The 20,886-nt window shown below is 35.1% G+C and overlaps 2 long non-coding RNA genes across 2 annotated transcripts; one reads left to right on the top strand and one right to left on the bottom strand.

The window, feature by feature from the left end:
• The first annotated feature begins 1,835 nt into the window (after positions 1 to 1,835).
• LOC127866812 (uncharacterized) lies at positions 1,836 to 6,032 on the top strand. The gene is made up of 3 exons (XR_008043114.1): positions 1,836 to 2,277; positions 2,511 to 2,603; positions 5,478 to 6,032. It is a non-coding gene; the product is annotated as an uncharacterized LOC127866812 (long non-coding RNA).
• A 9,425-nt stretch (positions 6,033 to 15,457) lies between these two features.
• On the bottom strand, positions 15,458 to 18,382 carry LOC127866809 (uncharacterized). The gene is made up of 3 exons (XR_008043111.1): positions 17,897 to 18,382; positions 16,464 to 16,647; positions 15,458 to 16,049 (listed from the first exon to the last, which is right to left on the bottom strand). It is a non-coding gene; the product is annotated as an uncharacterized LOC127866809 (long non-coding RNA).
• Between the last annotated feature and the right edge of the window lie 2,504 nt (positions 18,383 to 20,886).

Genomic DNA, 20,886 nt, shown 5'->3' on the forward strand with positions numbered 1-20,886 from the left:
TCATGTTCATGAACCGGTTTTAAAATACTTTGTATACTTATCTGCTAGGCGGTGAGGACTTTTAGACCACCTGGTAAACTTCAACTATATTTGCTCTAGTTCAGTAACCGACTAAAGATATGCTAACCTAATACTGATGACTGATGAGTCTGTTGTGTCTTATATTCTCAATGCTACTTAAAATATTAAGTCCATTTCAACGTTAAGACCAATAATAAGCAAATTCGTTAAATTGATATCCCCCGCCAAATAAATTTTGATTATTGATGGGTGCAGAACTAACAGAAAAGTTTATTTGAAGGGTTGTACCCTTATCCCACTTATTTAAAAGTTACAACATAAAAAAACAACAATTGGCAATAACTCTTATTTAAGAAAGTGTAGGGTTATAGATATTGTGCATGACACCCTTCCTCATTGATATCTTAACATCCATTAAATTTCATCTTTAAATCGTGTATAGTATCTGTGATATAGTCCTGAAAAGTAACATCAGACATGTACGTATGTACTAGGGTTATGTTTCTTGTGCATGGCATTTATTCTCATTGACAATTATACACCCATGAAATTTCATGTTGAAATCTTGTATTTATAGTTTCTGAGATATAGCCCTGAAAGGTTACATTATACAAAAACAACAAAGGGCAATAACTCTTACTTAAGAAAGTGAAGGGTTATGGTTCTTATGCATGGTTCTATAAATGAGATATAGCCCTGAAAAGTTACATCATAAAATAACAATAACAAGAAAGGGCAATAACCGTCATGTAAAAAGTATACGGTTATGGTTCTTGTGCATTGATAATTATACACCCATGAAGTTTCATGTTAAAATCGTGTATAGTATCTGAGATATAGCCCTAGTTACATCATACAAAAACAACAAAGCGCAATAACTCTTATTTCAGAAAGCGACGGGTTATGGTTCTTGTGCATGGCACCTCTCTTCAGCTATATTTATACACCTATTAAGTTTCATGTTGAAAACTTATATTGAGTTTCTGAGATAAAGCCCTGAAAAGTTTGTGAGTGACTGCACTGACAGACAGACCGACAGTACGTTTAAGTATATTTAGCGTACCCGGGGTACATTAAAGTATACTTAAGAGTACACGGGGTACTTTAAAGCATTACCCGAGCCGAACCGACAATTACCAATCGAGCTTATTGACAGATTAAATAAATGATGATAGTGGTAACTATGATTGTGTGAAATATAATACAATAGTTTTCCTGAATTGAGTGTTCATGTGAATTAGCTAAAATAATGATAAAAACAGCGATTGGGATTATACATTTCTGGAACTGAATTAGGTTCATAATCAGTTTTTAACTTTTTAAAGCTGAAATAATATAATATATATATATATATATATATATATATATATATATATATATATATTATATATATATATATATATATATATATATATATATATATATATATATATATATATATATATATATTATCTGAAAATATTTTCTTAAATCAATGTTATATCTTTGTATTAAAACACTAATACTCATGACTGTAAATCAGGCATTACCATATTTCTTTACAACGTAATGCATGTACATCATCGATATATATAACATTTAAAACGAAAATCGTTTTAAAATTCAAATGTTTGCATGGTGTTAGAACTACTGTTTTGATATCTTTGTTGTGAACAACGTGTTTAGGTTCAAAGTCCGAAAAAAGATGTCCGAAAATAACTGCAAGCTGTTAAAACGCGAAATTAAGTTGAATTGAAACAACACTGCGTTAAATATTAGTTTTCATTGATCTGAAATTTTTCACGGCGACTGATCGGAGCAATCTCACGGGGGTACTGTGAAAATCGTCAGATTTCCGATTTATGTGACAGATCTCACGATCTGACAATATTCACGCTACACCGGTCTATTTCGTTTCCGTAGAGATAGCTTAGGTAGCACTATACAGTTTTGAGCCTTAGTGTCGAATTGGCAGGGGAGAAATTTCTAATAAATAGGGATACAATAAAACTGAGCAGCAATAATAGTGTTTTACAAGTTTAAAGTATCAGATTTGAGTGGTGGTGGTTTGAAATGCATGCTTAGTGAATTCGAAAATGTGTCCAGTGCCTAGCCAGTATGTCTGCTGGGCAGTCAAGGTCATGAAATACGTACATGCTGGTTTCTAGCTCCGAAGGCTAATTTTGCATGAATTTTAAAGGTGCCTCCACTCAACTGAATTTCTGCAAAAAACCGCGTGGATGACCCTAGGATTCTTCGGTGTCGGTCAAATATCTGGTTAGTGATGCAGTAAAGCAGAAAGTGTTTAATGAACTGGCATTTGCAGTTTAGTGGTAAATTTGTGTTGAAAATCACAGAAATGGCCTCGAAAACAGGTGACATTCAGACCCCTAAATTGGCTGATTTTCCATGATAAAAATATACAGCAAGTGGGTGCACCATGGCTATCCATGTATTTTCTGGAAGACATACCCCCAACAATACTGAAGATATGTTTTGTATAATTTCAGGTGTAGACGTTGTGTTAGCTGTGAGGACGGACAGTGCCCCCACCCCGGCAGCCAGTAGCCGATTTGTGAAAAACTGTAGTGTGCCCCCTTAAGGTAAAGTGTCAATTTTTCAAGTCCTGTCAAAAACATTTAATTGCATTTAAAAATGTTGCTGAACATGTCAGCATTTTATTTTCGACAATATTTCCAATCGGAAAACACTTAACACCAGCATACTAAGGGCTCAAACAAAGGAAGGTAACTCAATGTCTGGTATTGGCATTTTTTTATTTATGCACATTAATGGATCTTTACAAGTTTTATTGACCATATTTACCAATTTACAACTGCTTACAAAGATTATTGTGCTAAAGCGAGAGTCCAATAGTGAAATGTAAGGTTTTTCCAGGGGGGAAAATGGACAAAAACAGCATTAATATCCATACTTGTTTGCATTTTCAGTCATAGCTTATGGCCAGTGCATTTTATGCAAGTGTCCCTTCTTTTCACACAGTTCAACGGTTAAAAAACCTTGTAGAACAAAAGTCTGGAGGTGCAGGTGCAGCAGGTGCTTGTCGGTTATGGGTGGGTGAGCATGACCGCTATGGATATGGGGTGCTGCGAGCCACAGTGGCCGGCAAGCGCATACATTTCCTCGCACACCGGCTTGCGTTCTTTTTGCACTTCTTGGGTACAATGATTATGACAGACACAATGAATGTTTCACATATATGTCGCAACAAAACGTGCACTAAGGTGGAACATTTGTCGTATGAGCCCCAATCGGTGAATTATTCTCGAAAAAGTGCTTGGCGACAAGAGAATGCACTGGTCATCATGGTTACCCGAAGTGTATTATGTGAAAGGTAACTGGTTTGTTGATCACTGTTTACATTGTTTTAAATCTCTGATTTCTTGTTTTTGTTTCTAGTGAAGATTGTTCTTTGTCAATATGCACATTGCAAACAGATCTAATAACTTATTCCATAACTATGGTCCCCAGCTGAAGATGATGGCTGAGATGAATACAGTGAGTCTTTCAGTAGTGGAAGGTTTGAAACCCGTTTTCGCAAAAAGTATCTGGTTTGCTTATATTGAAAGAATTCCTTTCTTCGTGAATGATAAGTGCTCCGTTTGTCAATATGTTGTAAATTCCTGTACATCTGTGAATGCTGTTTTACTTTAATACCGACAGTGCGAGCCAAAATAAACGTGGCTCTGTCTTTTCCATGCGTTCGAGAATGGGTTGCTGAATGGCATAGGCCGGAAAAATTCCTTTTCCAACATGTGAATTTTAGGGCATAGTTGAAAATTGTCGAGTGCAAACTCTCACATCTGTTTGCATTGTACAGATTGCTTACATATTGAAGTGTTTTGGTATCAAAAGTACTTGATATAGTGTCTTTGAGACGGCTGCTATCCGTATTCGAAAGATGAAGGTGCTGTCCGTATGGCAAATGTTTTACGCTGTACTTTCGAATGCTTGACATGTGGTGCTGGCACACGGTAGACGCTTTTGAGCACTTTGAATGATCGTTGCTGAAACACGGAATTATGTTAGCAAGAGCCTGTGAACTTCTTGTTACAAAGTAATTGCTATCGTTTGATTTTATTGTCTTTAAATTTTGAAGTTCCATTCGCACACGTGTTCGAACACTACTGGCAAGCATTTTTATGTAGTTTGTTTTGTCCTGTGTGCCCATCATTTTTAATCCAGTTTAATCCAGAAAATACTTTCTTTGTATGTGCAAAGGTTTGTTTAATCCCATCTGATAAGTGCCAAGGTTCTTGTTTTTCCCTGTGCTGTATCTATTTTTGTTAATTTTTAAGATTGGCCAGTGGTCATCTCTATAACTTTTGGATTACCTCCCTTTCATTGGGAGATATTGTCATTTTAGTCCATTGTGGCAGCCAAAGCCATGTTTAATCAAATGTTTACATTACTCAAAGTACTGTGCTTGTTTGTAGAAGAAAATTCAGTGGTAGGTTTGCATAAGAAAAGGTAAATCATGTAATTAAATGGGCTTTTTTAAATGAAAATATGTAAAAACTTTCAAAAAATTAACCTTTTTGCTATGCTTTTTGAGGATTTTTCAGCACCAATGCATTGATCAGAAGTGTTTGGCTGTTAATTATCATTTGGACATCATTTTTTAAATGATTGGGTACAAAAATGCAGTGTTTGTTGAAATTTGCTTGCAAACATAATGCAATTCCTGGCTCAGTAGTACAGTCTGCAGATAGTGGGAAACAGTACTGAAAATGACCAAATTATCATGTGTAGAAAACAAGGCATAAAAAATACACGAGTCGTCCCAGGATTTTAAAATTTATTGTACACACTCATATATGAGTAAACCTCATGAAAATAGTCAACTTTCCTGATTCTACCATAGTATGGTGTTTCTTAAGGTAGCACTATACAGTTTTGAGCCTTAGTGTCGAATTGGCAGGGGAGAAATTTCTAATAAATAGGGATACAATAAAACTGAGCAGCAATAATAGTGTTTTACAAGTTTAAAGTATCAGATTTGAGTGGTGGTGGTTTGAAATGCATGCTTAGTGAATTCGAAAATGTGTCCAGTGCCTAGCCAGTATGTCTGCTGGGCAGTCAAGGTCATGAAATACGTACATGCTGGTTTCTAGCTCCGAAGGCTAATTTTGCATGAATTTTAAAGGTGCCTCCACTCAACTGAATTTCTGCAAAAAACCGCGTGGATGACCCTAGGATTCTTCGGTGTCGGTCAAATATCTGGTTAGTGATGCAGTAAAGCAGAAAGTGTTTAATGAACTGGCATTTGCAGTTTAGTGGTAAATTTGTGTTGAAAATCACAGAAATGGCCTCGAAAACAGGTGACATTCAGACCCCTAAATTGGCTGATTTTCCATGATAAAAATATACAGCAAGTGGGTGCACCATGGCTATCCATGTATTTTCTGGAAGACATACCCCCAACAATACTGAAGATATGTTTTGTATAATTTCAGGTGTAGACGTTGTGTTAGCTGTGAGGACGGACAGTGCCCCCACCCCGGCAGCCAGTAGCCGATTTGTGAAAAACTGTAGTGTGCCCCCTTATGTCGTCCGTTTGTAAGCTTAAATTTGATTGGCTGACGGGTTCAATGGCTTATTCTAAAAATAAATGCTTCTCGAGCAGCATATTACTGCGCGAGCAGGAATTTTGCTGCTCGAGCAGCATTTAAATGCTCCTCGACCAGTAAATTGCTGCTCGAGCAGCAACATGCTGCTCGAGCAGCATTTTTTTCTGCTCGAGCAGAAGTTAAAGTTTCGATACATTTGGTGCGCCATAGTTTTCAACAAGGGTGTTCCGACCTTGATGTACCATGCTGTTGATGTTTTTTGGTTAAAGTACTGTAATGCAGTTTAATTACCTACCGTTTTCATTACTATGTTTACACAATTGTAGAAATATAACTCTTTAATTAGGCACGAGGAAATGATAATTTGTTGCAAAATCAATAACCGAATTACGTTCAATGTTTAATTACATGCCTGACAAAAAGAATATAAAAGAGCTTCAGCCTTACGCGATAATAAATTGATAAATTTTTAATCATACGATTTGCTGTAAAAGGAAGCGTAATTCCGTTATGACAGCTTAAAAGAAAATGAATTGATATATAATACTCTGCAGGCAAATAATTAGATGAATGCTCGTTTGAACTAAAAACGAATACATTTTAAGTAGGAATTCATTTAAATTCAAATTGCGTTTGAAATATAGTTTAAATATAAGCACTTTCTCTAATTATCATTGTGAATTATTTTCTGAAAAGTATTGTCAGTCAATCAGACACAATACCAACGTCGCCGTGTGTACATCAACATAATATTCACGTATTTACTCACCAATATCATCATTAACATTCTGCCATCTAAACAACCATCCACCCACCTCTTTTCCATCCAGCTAAGAAACAAGTAATTACAAACACTAACACCACTAACACCACATACTCTTTAACAGACATTAGACGGCTACACTTATCCATGTCTAATTAGTGATATGTAAGCCATTTGATGACTGGGTAGTACTGTTTGATTTGAAATTGTATATAATAATTAGTATATGTATAAACTAAGTGGCAGTTTGTAAATCATAAACAATTTAGCCGTGTCTCAATATTTAATTAAAACATATTTAGCTTATCCAAAATAATCCTAGAGAGAATTAATTTACGAGTACACAAGTTAAAATAGAAACCCCTCTGGATTTAAAATCCATATGTAGGCGGTAGAATACCGTTAATGTCTTCCTACGCAGGTTTTACTTCACCTGATAAATTACAGTTGGTGCAATACTACGGAATACTGTAAGTGCCATCGTGGTTACACATTAAAATCCAAAGGGCGACAGTGCGAAAGTATGATGGCGACAATGCGATATTACGATGGCGACCATGCGATAGTACGATGGCGACAATGCGACAACGCGATAGTACGATGGCGACAATGCGATAGTACGATGGCGACAATGTGACAACGCGATAGTACGATGGCGACAATGCGAAAGTCATATCGTACTGTCGCAATAGTATAATCGCATTGTCGCCACAGTACTATCACATTTTCGCCATCGTATTGTCGCACTGTCGTCATCGTATTATCGCTCTATCGCATTGTCGCCATCGTACTATCGCACTGTCGCCATCGTATTTTCGCACTGTCGTCATCGTATTATCGCACTGTCGCCATCGTATCGTCACACTGGCGTCATCGTATAATCGCACTATCGCATTGTCGTTATCGTACTATCGCACTTTCGCCATCATATTGTCGCACTGACGTCATCATACTATAGCACTGTCGTCATTGTAATATTGCGTTGTCGCATTGTCGCCATCGTACAATCGCATTGTCGCCATCGTACAATCGCATTGTCGCCATCGTACTATCGCATTGTCGCCATCGTACTATCGCATTGTCTCCATCGTACTATCGCATGGTCGCCATCGTACTATCGCACTGTCGCACTGTCGGTAACGGTATTCCGTAATACAGAACATGTCATCGATTATATATCAAATGACAACTGCAACTTGCTATTCGTTAGAGGACAGGCGTAGTGGGTTGTCGGCTGATTTGTATTGTCAAAATAGTTAGTCGTGCTGTGTGAAAAGGGGGTTTAATGCATGTGCGTAAATTGTCGTCTCAGATTAACTTGTGCACAGGCTAATCAGGGAAGACACTTTCCATCTAAATTCTATTTTTTCTAAGTCTCTTACTTAATTTAAACATAAAATATCAAAAAGCGGAAAGTGTCGTCCCTTATTAGCCTGTGCGGACTGCACATGCTAATCTGGGGAAACACTTTACGCACATGCATTTAACCCCCTTTTCACAGAGCACGGTTCGTTTAAAGAAATAGGCATTTCAAACGATTGGTATAATGAATGCAATTGTATCATAACGGATATCAAACTATAAAGGAATACACAATGTAATTGACAACATAAAAATAATTTTTAATATAGGTGACATAGAAGTTTATTTGTGGCTCAACTTTTCAATGTATCACCATGTTTTCCGGTATCAGAGGAACATTGGCATTGAATTGTTTTTTAACGATCGGGCTTGCTGTGGGTCAAAGCGGTTCGGACGTCAATGATGTCATTACGCTATTATTCACGACACAAAAATATAATAAGAAAATCCGACCTCTGAAAGATCAGACGATGGAGATGGATATACCTGTTACTTTCTATCTGAACTGTAAGTAAATTAATATCATATGATGCTTTTAATGATATTAATTATAATACAATTGATAATAATGATAAGAATAATACAATGAATGATAAAAATAATAATGATAATAATAATAATATAAATAATATACAAAAATAAATAATAATAATAATAATTATAATAATCGTCAGCAGCAGCAGCTCCGACATCAAAATAATCACGATCATCATAATCATGATCCTCCTCCTCCTCCTCCACCTCCTCCTCCTCCTCATCATCATCATCATCATTAACAACAACAACAATAACAACATCATCAACAACATCTCCATCACCAACATCATCATCATCAGCAGCAGCAGCAGCAGCATCAGCATCATCATCATCAACAACTCCACCACCACCATCATCATCATCGTCATAGTCATCATCGTACCCATCATCATTATCATCATCATAATCATAACCACTACCATAATCATCATCATTCCATCATCATCATCATCATCATCATCATCATCATCATCATCATCATCATCATCATCATCATCATCATCATCATCATCATCATCATCATCATCATCATCATCATCATCATCATCATCATCATCATCATCATCATCATCATCATCATCATCATCATCATCATCATCATCATCATCATCATCATCATCATCATATCATCATCATCATCATCATCATCATCATCATCATCATCATCATCATCATCATCATCATCATCATCATCATCATCATCATCATCATTATCATCATCATCATCATCATCAATATCATCATCATCATTATCATCATCATCATCATCATCATCGTAATTTTTTTGCCATTTTTGTTTATCAGCATAATTAAAATCATCATCATACTTCTACTACTGCTACTAGTATCATTCTTTTCTTTTAAACTCCTCTGCTACTTTTATTTTAATACCAATTTTACAACTACATTAATTACTTCGAATCAATATAATTAATTATTCGTATTAATAATTAATTTTTTAAATAGAAATATAATCTCATATTAAAGATTCTAATTAATTTATAAGTTTTCTTATTGTACCAAATTGAATTTCGATTAAATTAAATTTAACAAACGAAACTTTAAAAAAGCTGTTCTGAGTCAGAATTGTTTGTTCGCATTTTTATTTAATGTATATACCCATGCATTCTTTTGCTATTCTGATGGCAAAACGCTAACAAGCGTTAAATATAGGTCTTAAACAAATGCAAACTCTCACCTGAACTTAAATTAAAGTATTGTCAAAGATACACTTCATTGAGGATCCACTTAGCTCGAAATTATAATAGAAAGTCTATGCTATACAATCGTCAACCCCATTGAAACTTATTTTGCTATTGTGTACACGCACAGAGGGACATACACATTCGTTCGTGATTACATGTTTCTAATTGGAAACCTTTTAAATCTTTGTTGAGCTCTGATGATTACGATAAAAGTATAATTCAGTTGAACGCCCATTCAAATATTCATAAATAATTAAAACTCTCCAGGGTTTTAAGGCATCCAATTCACCATTGAACGAAATCCACTTACTTACTGATTCTCAGGCGCAAACAAATTAAGCGTGCATAATTATAACGAGTTCGTTACTGTAGAAGTAGTGGTATTTGGAAGAAGTAGCAAAGCCATCATAATAAGTAGCAGGGTCAGCAGTGGTTAATCATGCTTAGTTTATTAAAGGGTTTTATTGTAATTTTCTTTATTTCCGTTTTGCTTATTTAATATTCAAATTCTTATAGTCAAAAAGAATGAAATTTTTAAATTTATGTTAAGCATTTAACGAAATTCAATCATTCAAAGTGTCGCCTTCGACACAATAAAATATGTTTTCTAAAAATTCTAAATGTAACATCCGTTCTTATAAATAGATGTATCAGTATGTAAAAGAAGTAGCATCATCATCAGCATTAGTCGCAGTTAATATGGTTAAAATGAGGCCTCAAAAGACGTTTTTCACATATTATTTTGAAAATGGTCATGATGTTTAGTAGGACGAGGATGATGCCGATGATGACGAAACTTCAGCAGATGATCATAACAAAGTAGAACTCTTAAACAATGTATATAAACTCTTAAACAATGTATATAAACGGGGAAAAAAAGCATAAAATAAAAACAAAAAATTTGTTGGATTCGGTGGAATATCGATTTTAATTCACTCGTGATCATAGAAAATGTATTTTTTCACTCGTGGCTGCGCGGACATACTGACAGACGGACAGTGCGATCACTATATGCCCTTCTTCGGGGCATAAAATTATGTTTTCAGTTTAACTGGGAGGAAAATGTAAATTTGTAAAATGAAAAGGAAATTCATTTCCGCATTGAATAAGACCGAGATCGTGAAAATCGCTGCACAATTGATGAAGATATGGCTGTTTAAAGCGATGCACCCCGTTTTGGGGTGATTTTGAGTTGCATACCTTGTTATATATATATTTGATAGTGAATTTTTTTCAGAAAAGTTAATTTTTCGTTATAATATGATTATTTATCATTCAAAATGATGTTTTCACTAATTAATATCATAGCCACACGCTAACCACCTGTGGAGTTAATCAAGAACTATAGGTAGAGTTCTATATGCATGATGTATGTTATGACGTAATCAATCATTCACATGATGAATATCACCAGTGTTGCCGTGTGTTTTGATTGTTCGTGCAGTGATGCTCTTCATGACCGTACTGTTTCTTTGAACGTGTTTTGACATGTATGCGAGTATTTAGGGGGATACGCAAAACTGCATGAACCACTTCGCTGCGCATGTGCTAGTGTGTGCACTTTGAATATAAATTGGGTAGTTCAGATGTTTTTGTGTGCAGCACAACCGAGACAGGAACTTAATGAGCGAAAGGCTGTCTGGGCGGATTTTCGCCATCGTCTGATTTCTTGTTGGTGCACTAACATTTTAAAAACAGATTTCCATTTCTCTATTGACGGAAGTACACTGTTGGCTTTAGTGCACATAAGATAGTCTTCAATTTGTATTTTCATTATAACAGGAATGAAGCCGTTTTTTCGCACAAATCAAACTGACACAGTCTTAAAATTATTAGTTTATGACACGATTCGTCTGTTGGGGCCTGGAATAGTGGGTAAAGGAACGCTTACTTGTGACGATCGATTTGCGTTTCGATGGATGTCATTCCCGCAAGGCCGAGCATCATGTCCGAACGCGTTAGATGGGGGGACCTTAGGCACGTTTCAAACAGAGGTGATGGGATATCTCTAGTTGTTGCTTGTCGGTATTTTAGATACAGTTCCACAGTTCTCAGCCAAACAGCGTTTTGGGAATGACTGCAACAGTGATGTACAGCTTAATTGCGGTGTTTGGGCTTGTTCCGGTCCTTCCGGACACTTTCTGGGAGAGGGGAAGGATCGTGTCTCTAATTGTCTGTTTTACAGTGTCGATGGCGTATAGTATTTGCCACGGATCGTCTGACGCTTCAGGTATTGGTTTTTGAGTCGTATGTAATCTTGAGTGGGGGTTCTGCTTTGGTCCTTTTTCGGTCCATGGTCATTAATGCACATTTGAAAGCGTTCTATGAAAAGCGCCAGTTGTTGGCATATGTGTTTCTTGCAATTCGTTTAAGCCGTGGCGCGATATCGAAACGAGTACCAAGTCATCAGCTTGGGTTGGGGAACATAAAGAGAGGTCGCCGATCTTGTGGGGATGTCATGAGTTTGGTCATTATGTCATTTATGTAGATGATGTGAAAAAAATGGAGCACATATGCTGCGCTGCCGTTAGCCTAGTTCGATCGGGTAAGGTTCCGAGACAAATCCGTGTGAGAGTTCGCGACTGGTGTAGTTTATTAGTGACTCAAAGATAACTCGGTGCAACATTCCACAAACTCCAATATGGTAGAGTTTGTAAATCAGCCCGTTGATCCAGACTTTGTCGAAGGCGGACTGAGCGTCAAAATAACACGCTTCTTCCACCTTTGCAGCAGTAGTCGCGAGCCGCTTGTAGCATGTTTGGTACCATTTTGAAGTTTTCTGTAACTTGAAGTGTAGTATATTGAGTCAAGACCATATTGATATTTTTTCGATGCGTTTCATTATCAGTTTTTCAAATAGTTTTGCGACCACTGGAATATAAGACACAATCGGCGGTGACTTAGGGAAATAAGGAAATAACCAAGAGGGCACGTTAAATCTAATTGTAGTGTAACATAAAGTTTTTAAGATGACAATTGGATCGATATCTTGGCTCCCTTGGAAATTTTGCTGTGAATATGTTTTAAACACGGACCTTACTCAGTTCTATGGTTATATTTGTAATAGCCGGAAGTCACCGAGCACCAAAGCAATTTCATCATAAGGGTTTGGGCTGTTTGGATTACCACATAGTTAATAGATGCATCTCATAAGCAATTTAATATATAATATATCCCCATTTTTCATAATAATTGTTTGAAACAACTTTTGCATTACGAATTCCGTTGCTAAAAGGATTACATGAAGAGTTTCAGTACTTTCGCATTCTTGCCTATTACATTAGTGTCAGGACTTTCTTGGTAATTAAACGAATATATGTATACACTATTGAAACAAATAGTGGCGGGCTCTAATGCGACTGGCGATGTAATATGAATACAAGATATTTTATTACTAAGGAAATATTCAAAATTATGTATACAGATCATACGAAGTCTATGGTAAAATTTAAATAAGAAATTTAAAACGAACTTACTAAATTATATGAAAACAACTAGCATTCAGACATATCATATTATAAATTACATATTACAATTTTGGCACTATTACTTTATCTGTTCGGTTCACACTAAACTAAAAGGGCATTATCAATATGTCATTAAATGTTATTTAATATCCATATAGTAAACAAGTTAGTTTAATTCAACAAATGGTTGGGTGTCATGATAGAAATATTCTACACACGAGATTAAATTGAAAAATCCTTTATACTCCAGATTCTTGACACATGATCGTGAACGATAACATTCTATATTCCGGGCTTTATATGAGAAATACAATTATCTATTCGAATATGTTTTTTCTATGATTTCGTCGCATACCATGGGCTTTATCTGCATATCGCAGCCTGGAAACGCACGTAAAATATTGCTCTGCTGGTTGAAATATTGTCACAGAAAAATCACTAACTAGAACTATATCCTCAATATTCTAAATCATCATTTAATTTATGCGGGGGTTCCCCTTGAAAACGGATGAATGCAGTATTTCCATCACTCGCATTTGAATTATGAAGAAAATTTGAATAACGATAGTACAACCCGTTCTGTCTTTACAGTTGTTGTTACTTCTATTGTGATCTACTAATGTTATCCATAAGATTTTTTTCAAACTGTAATACAACTATTCGGCCAGACACATGAATATGTGTGCGCGTCAAGATATTTGTTAAATTAGAGTCTTCCATTCATTTTACATAATTTGATTTATAGTTATATAACGAATAGTAATATTGACAAAACAATTATTCTGCTGCTTCTTTTGAGGTCGCCGGCGACCAAACAAAAACACGATATTATAGTTTCAGACTATCGTCAAAAACGGACAGGCGCTATAGAAATTTAAACGCTCTCTTCACATAGACCCAGGAATAGCTAAATTACTTTCTCATGAGAATACGATTAATAATTATAGAACTTTATATATTGTTAACATTGTTTTCAAAGCACACACTAAACATAATATGGTCTATTAATCAACGACGGTTCGATGATAAATCAAACAAACATAGTGTTGAAATGATTAATTAAACACAAACAGTGTTTCATCTCGTCTTTCATTTTGTCTGATCCACTGCACTTAAATAAATAAGTATCTTCGGTGTCAACGATTCTACATTTCAAGAAGACTTCGCTTTGCATGAGTTGCGACCAATTTATGATTATTGTCGCCAGCTATTATGCTCATTGTGTGTATCAGCAGCCGCAATTCAGTTAATTGACTTAAAGCGGCAACAGCTATAAACTATTGAATGAAATGAACGTGAGTATTGATGTCAGCACCTTCCTTAACGAGCAAATGTTACCAGGTTTAAGTTTTAACACTATACTGACGAATTTTAAAAAATCCGAAAATTAACAAATTTGAAATTAATTTCATGAACGATAGTTAACATTCCGTTTTTATGTTTCATTGCATTGCAGTGTAAATGCTAACGTTCAGTTTTACTCGAAGCCCATTTTACATGTACTTTTAAATCAATCCAAAACATTTATTGGTTTTCACTAACATCGCAAAAAAGTGTATGTAGGTCTAGGAATGTATGATAAATATGCAATAGCATATTCATGAAAAAACGATATAAATGTAATAAAGCTTATTATTTATTTGGTAAACGTTGACAATCAATTCTTACCGAAGTGGTTGCGATTGTAGTGGTATAACGTTTAACACAAACTTGCTCACGCTCTTCAATTATGGTACAGCCAAGATCTGGGGTTTTCAGCAAGGGTGTTCCGATCTTGATGTACCATGCTGTTGATGTTTTTTGGTTAAAGTACTGTAATGCAGTTTAATTACCTACCGTTTTCATTACTATGTTTACACAATTGTAGAAATATAACTCTTTAATTAGGCACGAGGAAATGATAATTTGTTGCAAAATCAATAACCGAATTACGTTCAATGTTTAATTACATGCCTGACAAAAAGAATATAAAAGAGCTTCAGCCTTACGCGATAATAAATTGATAAATTTTTGATAATACGATTTGCTGTAAAAGGAAGCGTAATTCCGTTATGACAGCTTAGAAGAAAATGAATTGATATATGATACTATGCAGGCAAATAATTAGATGAATGTTTTCGTTTGAAATAAAAACGAAAACATTTTAAGTAAGAATTCATTTAAATTCAAATTGCGTTTGAAATATAGTTTAAATATAAGCACTTCCACTAATTATCATAGTTAATTATTTTCTGAAAAGTATTGTCCGTCAATCAGACACAATACCAACGTCACCGTGTGTACATCAATATTTTATTATGCCACGACAGCGCATTTACGTTGGAGACGCTGACATGATATTTTAAAGTGTTATCGGATACCCATCCGATAACATTTTTAAGCTCCGCCCATCAATATCCGTTTTAAAACTCCGCCCATATTTGGTTTACTCAATGATTTTTTTTAGCGTTCCATGTTTTAGCCCCGCCCATTCTGAGAACTACATTTTTGTAGGCGCGGTATGTCGCTCCTTTGATTTAAATGGAAACAAACAGCGATTCATATTTTATTCAGAAGTTATAACATTAATAAACAATAAGTTGTTTTTTTTTAACAAAACTAACACTTTATTTAGTATATATCTATAGGGAAATATAAATTAAATGAGCATTAATCAATCGAAAAAAATTAAACAAATACAAATGTGCACCGCTAGCCTACCATTCATTGGCTGCAGATGAACACAATTTAAAACAGTAATGATAAACATTTAAAACGTAACACAAATATACTTAACACGTTTTAAATAAAATATGACAGATTTGATCAAGTTAAAGAAGAATTTATGACAAATATTCACTAAACATCTCGTCTAAGATTATATAAAAAAAATTAACTAATACTTTACAAATGCTTTCCTTTTTTGTGTCATTCTTATAAAAAGCAAGGCAAACAGGTGAATAGCATACACAAAGAATTAACATTGACAAAGTAAAATAATTAATACTTGATTGAGATGCTTTGCTAATGCCTGCCATGCCTAATAATACATGACAATTTCATTATTTTTAAGTGTCTGAAATCAAACTTTCACACAAAAAATGATTCTATCTCCACAACCAAACAGGAAATTTGTGTGGTCAACCTGAAAATAAAATAAAGATTCCTTTAGAAGAAAAAACAGCATCAAACATTCATTGCATAACTGCTTTAACCCTTTCAGTGCTTGAACCGAATTTTGAAGGCCTTTGCAAACAGTTTGGATCCAGATGAGACGCCACAAAACGTGGCGTCTCATCTGGATCCAAACTGTTTGCTATTCTGATAGTAATCGTTGAAAAAAATGAAGAAAATGCTTATTTTACAAATTCAGCAGACGACATTTTAGCAGACGACAAATTTCCCAGCATGCAAAGGGTTAAAAATAAAAATCCAGATATATAATTTGCATTAAAATTGAAACTTTATAAATATAGTGACATATAGATTTATGACATGTTCAGATAAAACAATTACATAAATACTCTCAAAAATAAATTTGTCGACAAAAAAGTATTACCTTTCCGACAAATTAATTAGATGGGTTGATGTGAAGCTGTGCCGGGATGCAGTTGGGGGGGGGATATCTCGAGTTGGTTGAGAGGCAGAGAAAAACTCGGAGAAGTGCAACTGACAAGGGTAGAACTGTGCCGCCAAGAATTTTGGTAGATATCATCACCCATGGAATGTGTGGTCGCAACTTTCTGCCATTAAAAGAAAAACATTTCATATTTATAATAAAATAAAACAAATCCAACAGGAGATAACATTTCAAAATAGAGTGTTTTAATAACATTTTTATGGCACAACTTGAACAAATTGCAACTTTAATAGACACAATATTATTAATACAAAATGAAAATGTATAAACTCCACTTTATATAAAAATAATTAAGAATTTCTTTTAACTTAAAATATTTTTATTTAAACTCGGGGCTTTTTTTGCTTATTAAGGGAATATGTGTTTGTTTTCCTAATTTGAGAAATTTGCGACTCAAATTTTTACAATTTAAAAAAGTTCGGGACTCAAATTTTCACAATTTAAAAAAAGTTTGCAACTCATTTTTCACAATGTTGATCTGTGGGCGACACAATTTTGAACAGTTTTCGACACATGTTTTCAAAAAAGTTGCACAGCGCACAACTCATTTGTTCACAGTTTTCAACAGTGCATTTTTTTATGAACAGTGCGTGACTCAATTTGTTCACAATTTTGAACAGTGTGCAACTCATTTTTTAAAATTGTGAACAGTGCGCGACTCATTTTTTCACCATGTTGAATAAACAGTGCGCGACTCCTTTTTTTTCCAAATTTTGAACAGTGCGCGACTCATTTTTACAAATTTTGAACAATGCGCAACTCATGTGTTTTCACAATTTAAGAGTTTGTGACTTATTTTTTTGTAATTTTGAATGAATAGTGCCCCACAAAATTGTCCCCCATTTTTGAACAGTGCGCAAATGATTATTCCAAATTTTGTACAGCACGTGACATGATTTTTTCACAATTTTGAACAGTGCGCAACTCATTTTTCCACAATTTTGAATGAACAGTGCATGACTTATTTTTTTGCAAAAATTTGAAGAGTGAGCAACTCATTTTACAAATTTTGTACAGCGTGTGACTCGTTTTTTCAAAATTTAATTTATGAAAAGTGTGCGAATCATTTTTCCACAATTTTGAAATCATAATGAACAGTGGGCAACTAATGTTTCCCACAATTTTGAACAGTGCGCGACTCATTTTTTCAAATTTTGGTACAGTGCGTGTCTCATTTTTTCACAATTTCGAACAGTGCGCAACTCATTTTTCCACAATTTTGAATAAACAGTTCGCGACAGTAGAACAACTGGCACTGATCATTGGTTCATCAGCATGAGAATGGGTGTAAAAAATGGCACAAATAATGAAACATGTGTGTTTAAGCATGCATACATAACAATGAAACTTACCAACCACTCGGCCAGGAAACATATGGTGCAGAAGCTGCGGGATTCAGCATGCTCTCCCACTGATATTATGCAGATCAGTGGTCAAACTGGCAGTCAACTTATGTTGTGATTTCCCAATTGTGAAGATATTAACCTCAGCAATCTCCAAACACAAACATGTTCATTTATTGTCAGTCAAACAGCAATTAATCCATCATGTCACCCTGACAGTCTCAAAACACGATGCAAAACCAAAGCATTTTCGTTTCGTCTAACACACAGCTGGTAACGTCGCTGAATATTGCACAAAAGCAGCTTCATTATGAAGTTCCAGCGACTCGAAATACACGTTCCCCACCCACTTTGATTTCGCACGTGAAGGCCTGCCTGTTTTTTTGGGAAAACTGTGAACATCTCACAACTAAACGTATATTACGGAGATGGACAAGTTGAAAAATAAATCACTCTTATCACTTCCAAATTGCACACTACGTTTAAATCCCGTTCCATTTGATAATTGTATTTATTGTTTGAAATTTTCACTCTACACATTCGCTTTGAAAATAGCGGTTGGTGTGTACTCTTGGAAGTACATGTCGAATGTGTTATTGTAAAATATATATGGTATTGTGTTTTTAGTGCAGAAATTGTTCTTTTAAGTTTCGATTTCTCGCTTTAGTTTTTGTATTATGTGCGTTTAAATTTGAATGATTGTTGCTTACTTTCGAACTATTTTTTTTATGTTAAATATATATGCATAGACGCTAGCGGATGTAATCAGGTTGCTACTAATTTGCATATTTATCAATGAATTTAGCGGTTGTTTGTTTTTGTTTATTTTGTGAATATTTTCTTATTTACTTTAAAATGTGGCATAATAAATAGAATATATGGTTGGTGACTTTTGATATCATGTGATATAAGACTCGTCCGATATGGCGTGTGAAAAGGCTCGGCAAGCCTCGCCTTTTCCTACGCCATATCAGACTCGTCTTATATCACATGCTATCAAAAGTCACCAACCATATATTCTCTATATATTCACGTATTTACTCACCAATATCATCATTAACATTCTGCCATCTAAACAACCATCCACCCACCTCTTTTCCTTCCAGCTAAGAAACAAGTAATTACAAACACTAACACCACTCACACCACATACTCTTTAACAGACATTAGACGGCTACACTTATCCATGTCTAATTAGTGATATGTAAGCCATTTGATGACTGGGTAGTACTGTTTGATTTGAAATTGTATATAATAATAAGTATATGTATAAGCTTTGTGTCACTTAAATAAAATATGAAACTACTAGCGCCTAAACATGAATGTTATCAATATATTTACTTACAGCCTCAATTCAACATTTGGAAGCCGGACATTTCACTTAAGAATTCCATTTTATCATTCAATCAATTGTCTGCGTTCTTGTAAGGAACCTTGTTATTATACTTGAGATAAAATAGTATTTGTATCAATGGTTTTCTATTGGGCATGATGATGGGAGCGACTCTTGAGCAAACAACGAACAACAAATTTGGGGCGGAGTGTGAAACTGGTTTACTATGTACGTATGCATATTTATTTATTCTGTCTAAAATAAAAGAGTACTTTAACTACAACATACAAACTACTGGTTACAAGCTACTTGTTGGAAATTACTTTTTTTATATGTGTTTTGTATATCTGTAAAGTTCAAACTTCGTTCTACATTGTATTTTAAGACAATCTGAGTTGTGCACACGATAGAAAAGTATGAATGCGTGTCTTTTGTGATGTGTTTTGCAATATGTGAATTGTTATTCGTTTGCGTACGTGAATCAATGTCAAATGAAATCGCTGTTTAAATGCTATTTTTGTATATGTATTTTATCGTGAAGAGGAGCTCAATAATTGGATATTACTTGTTGATAACCTAACAGCGCATTCTCCGCGTCCTTTGGTCTTCACGGGGAGCTAGAACAAAATTGAGATATTATATTGTGTATATTATATTATTAAGTAATAATATATAATATATGTATATTATGCTGTGTTTTACCCCAAAAGTTCCAAAGTCAAGATCAGATACAATAATTAAGCACTGTGTCCAAAAAATATTTGCAAATTTTACGTATATGTCTTTTGAACTTGATTTTTTTTCGTCTGAAATAAAATAGCCTTTTATTGTTGTAAACATTTGTTTCCGGAAATTTCAGCCATCAGGTATTCTGACATTTCATGGCAGTTTGTATATCATAAACAATTTAGCCGTGTTTCAATATTTCTTTAAAACACATTTAGCTTATCCAAAATAATCCTAGAGAGAATTAATTTACGAGTACACAAGTTAAAATAGAAACCCCTCTGGATTTAAAATCCATATGTAGACGGTAGAATACCGTTAATGTCTTCCTACGCAGGTTTTACTTCACCTGATAAATTACAGTTGGTGCAATACTACGGAATACTGTAAGTGCCATCGTGGTTACACATTAAAATCCAGATGAAGACAGTGCGAAAGTATGATGGCGACAATGCGATATTACGATGGCGACCATGCGATAGTACGATGGCGACAATGCGACAACGCGATAGTACGATGGCGACAATGACATAGTACGATGGCGACAATGTGACAACGCGATAGTACGATGGCGACAATGCGAAAGTCATATCGTACTGTCGCAATAGTATAATCGCATTGTCGCCACAGTACTATCACATTTTCGCCATCGTATTGTCGCACTGTCGTCATCGTATTATCGCTCTATCGCATTGTCGCCATCGTACTATCGCACTGTCGCCATCGTATTGTCGCACTGTCGTCATCGTATTATCGCACTGTCGCCATCGTATCGTCGCACTGGCCTTATCGTATTATCGCACTATCGCATTGTCGTTATCGTACTATCGCACTTTCGCCATCATATTGTCGCACTGACGTCATCATACTATAGCACTCTCGTCATCGTAATATTGCGTTGTCGCATTGTCGCCATCGTACAATCGCATTGTCGCCATCG

Source organism: Dreissena polymorpha, chromosome 2 (genome assembly GCF_020536995.1).
Source record: "Dreissena polymorpha isolate Duluth1 chromosome 2, UMN_Dpol_1.0, whole genome shotgun sequence".
Classification (NCBI taxonomy): domain Eukaryota; kingdom Metazoa; phylum Mollusca; class Bivalvia; order Myida; family Dreissenidae; genus Dreissena; species Dreissena polymorpha.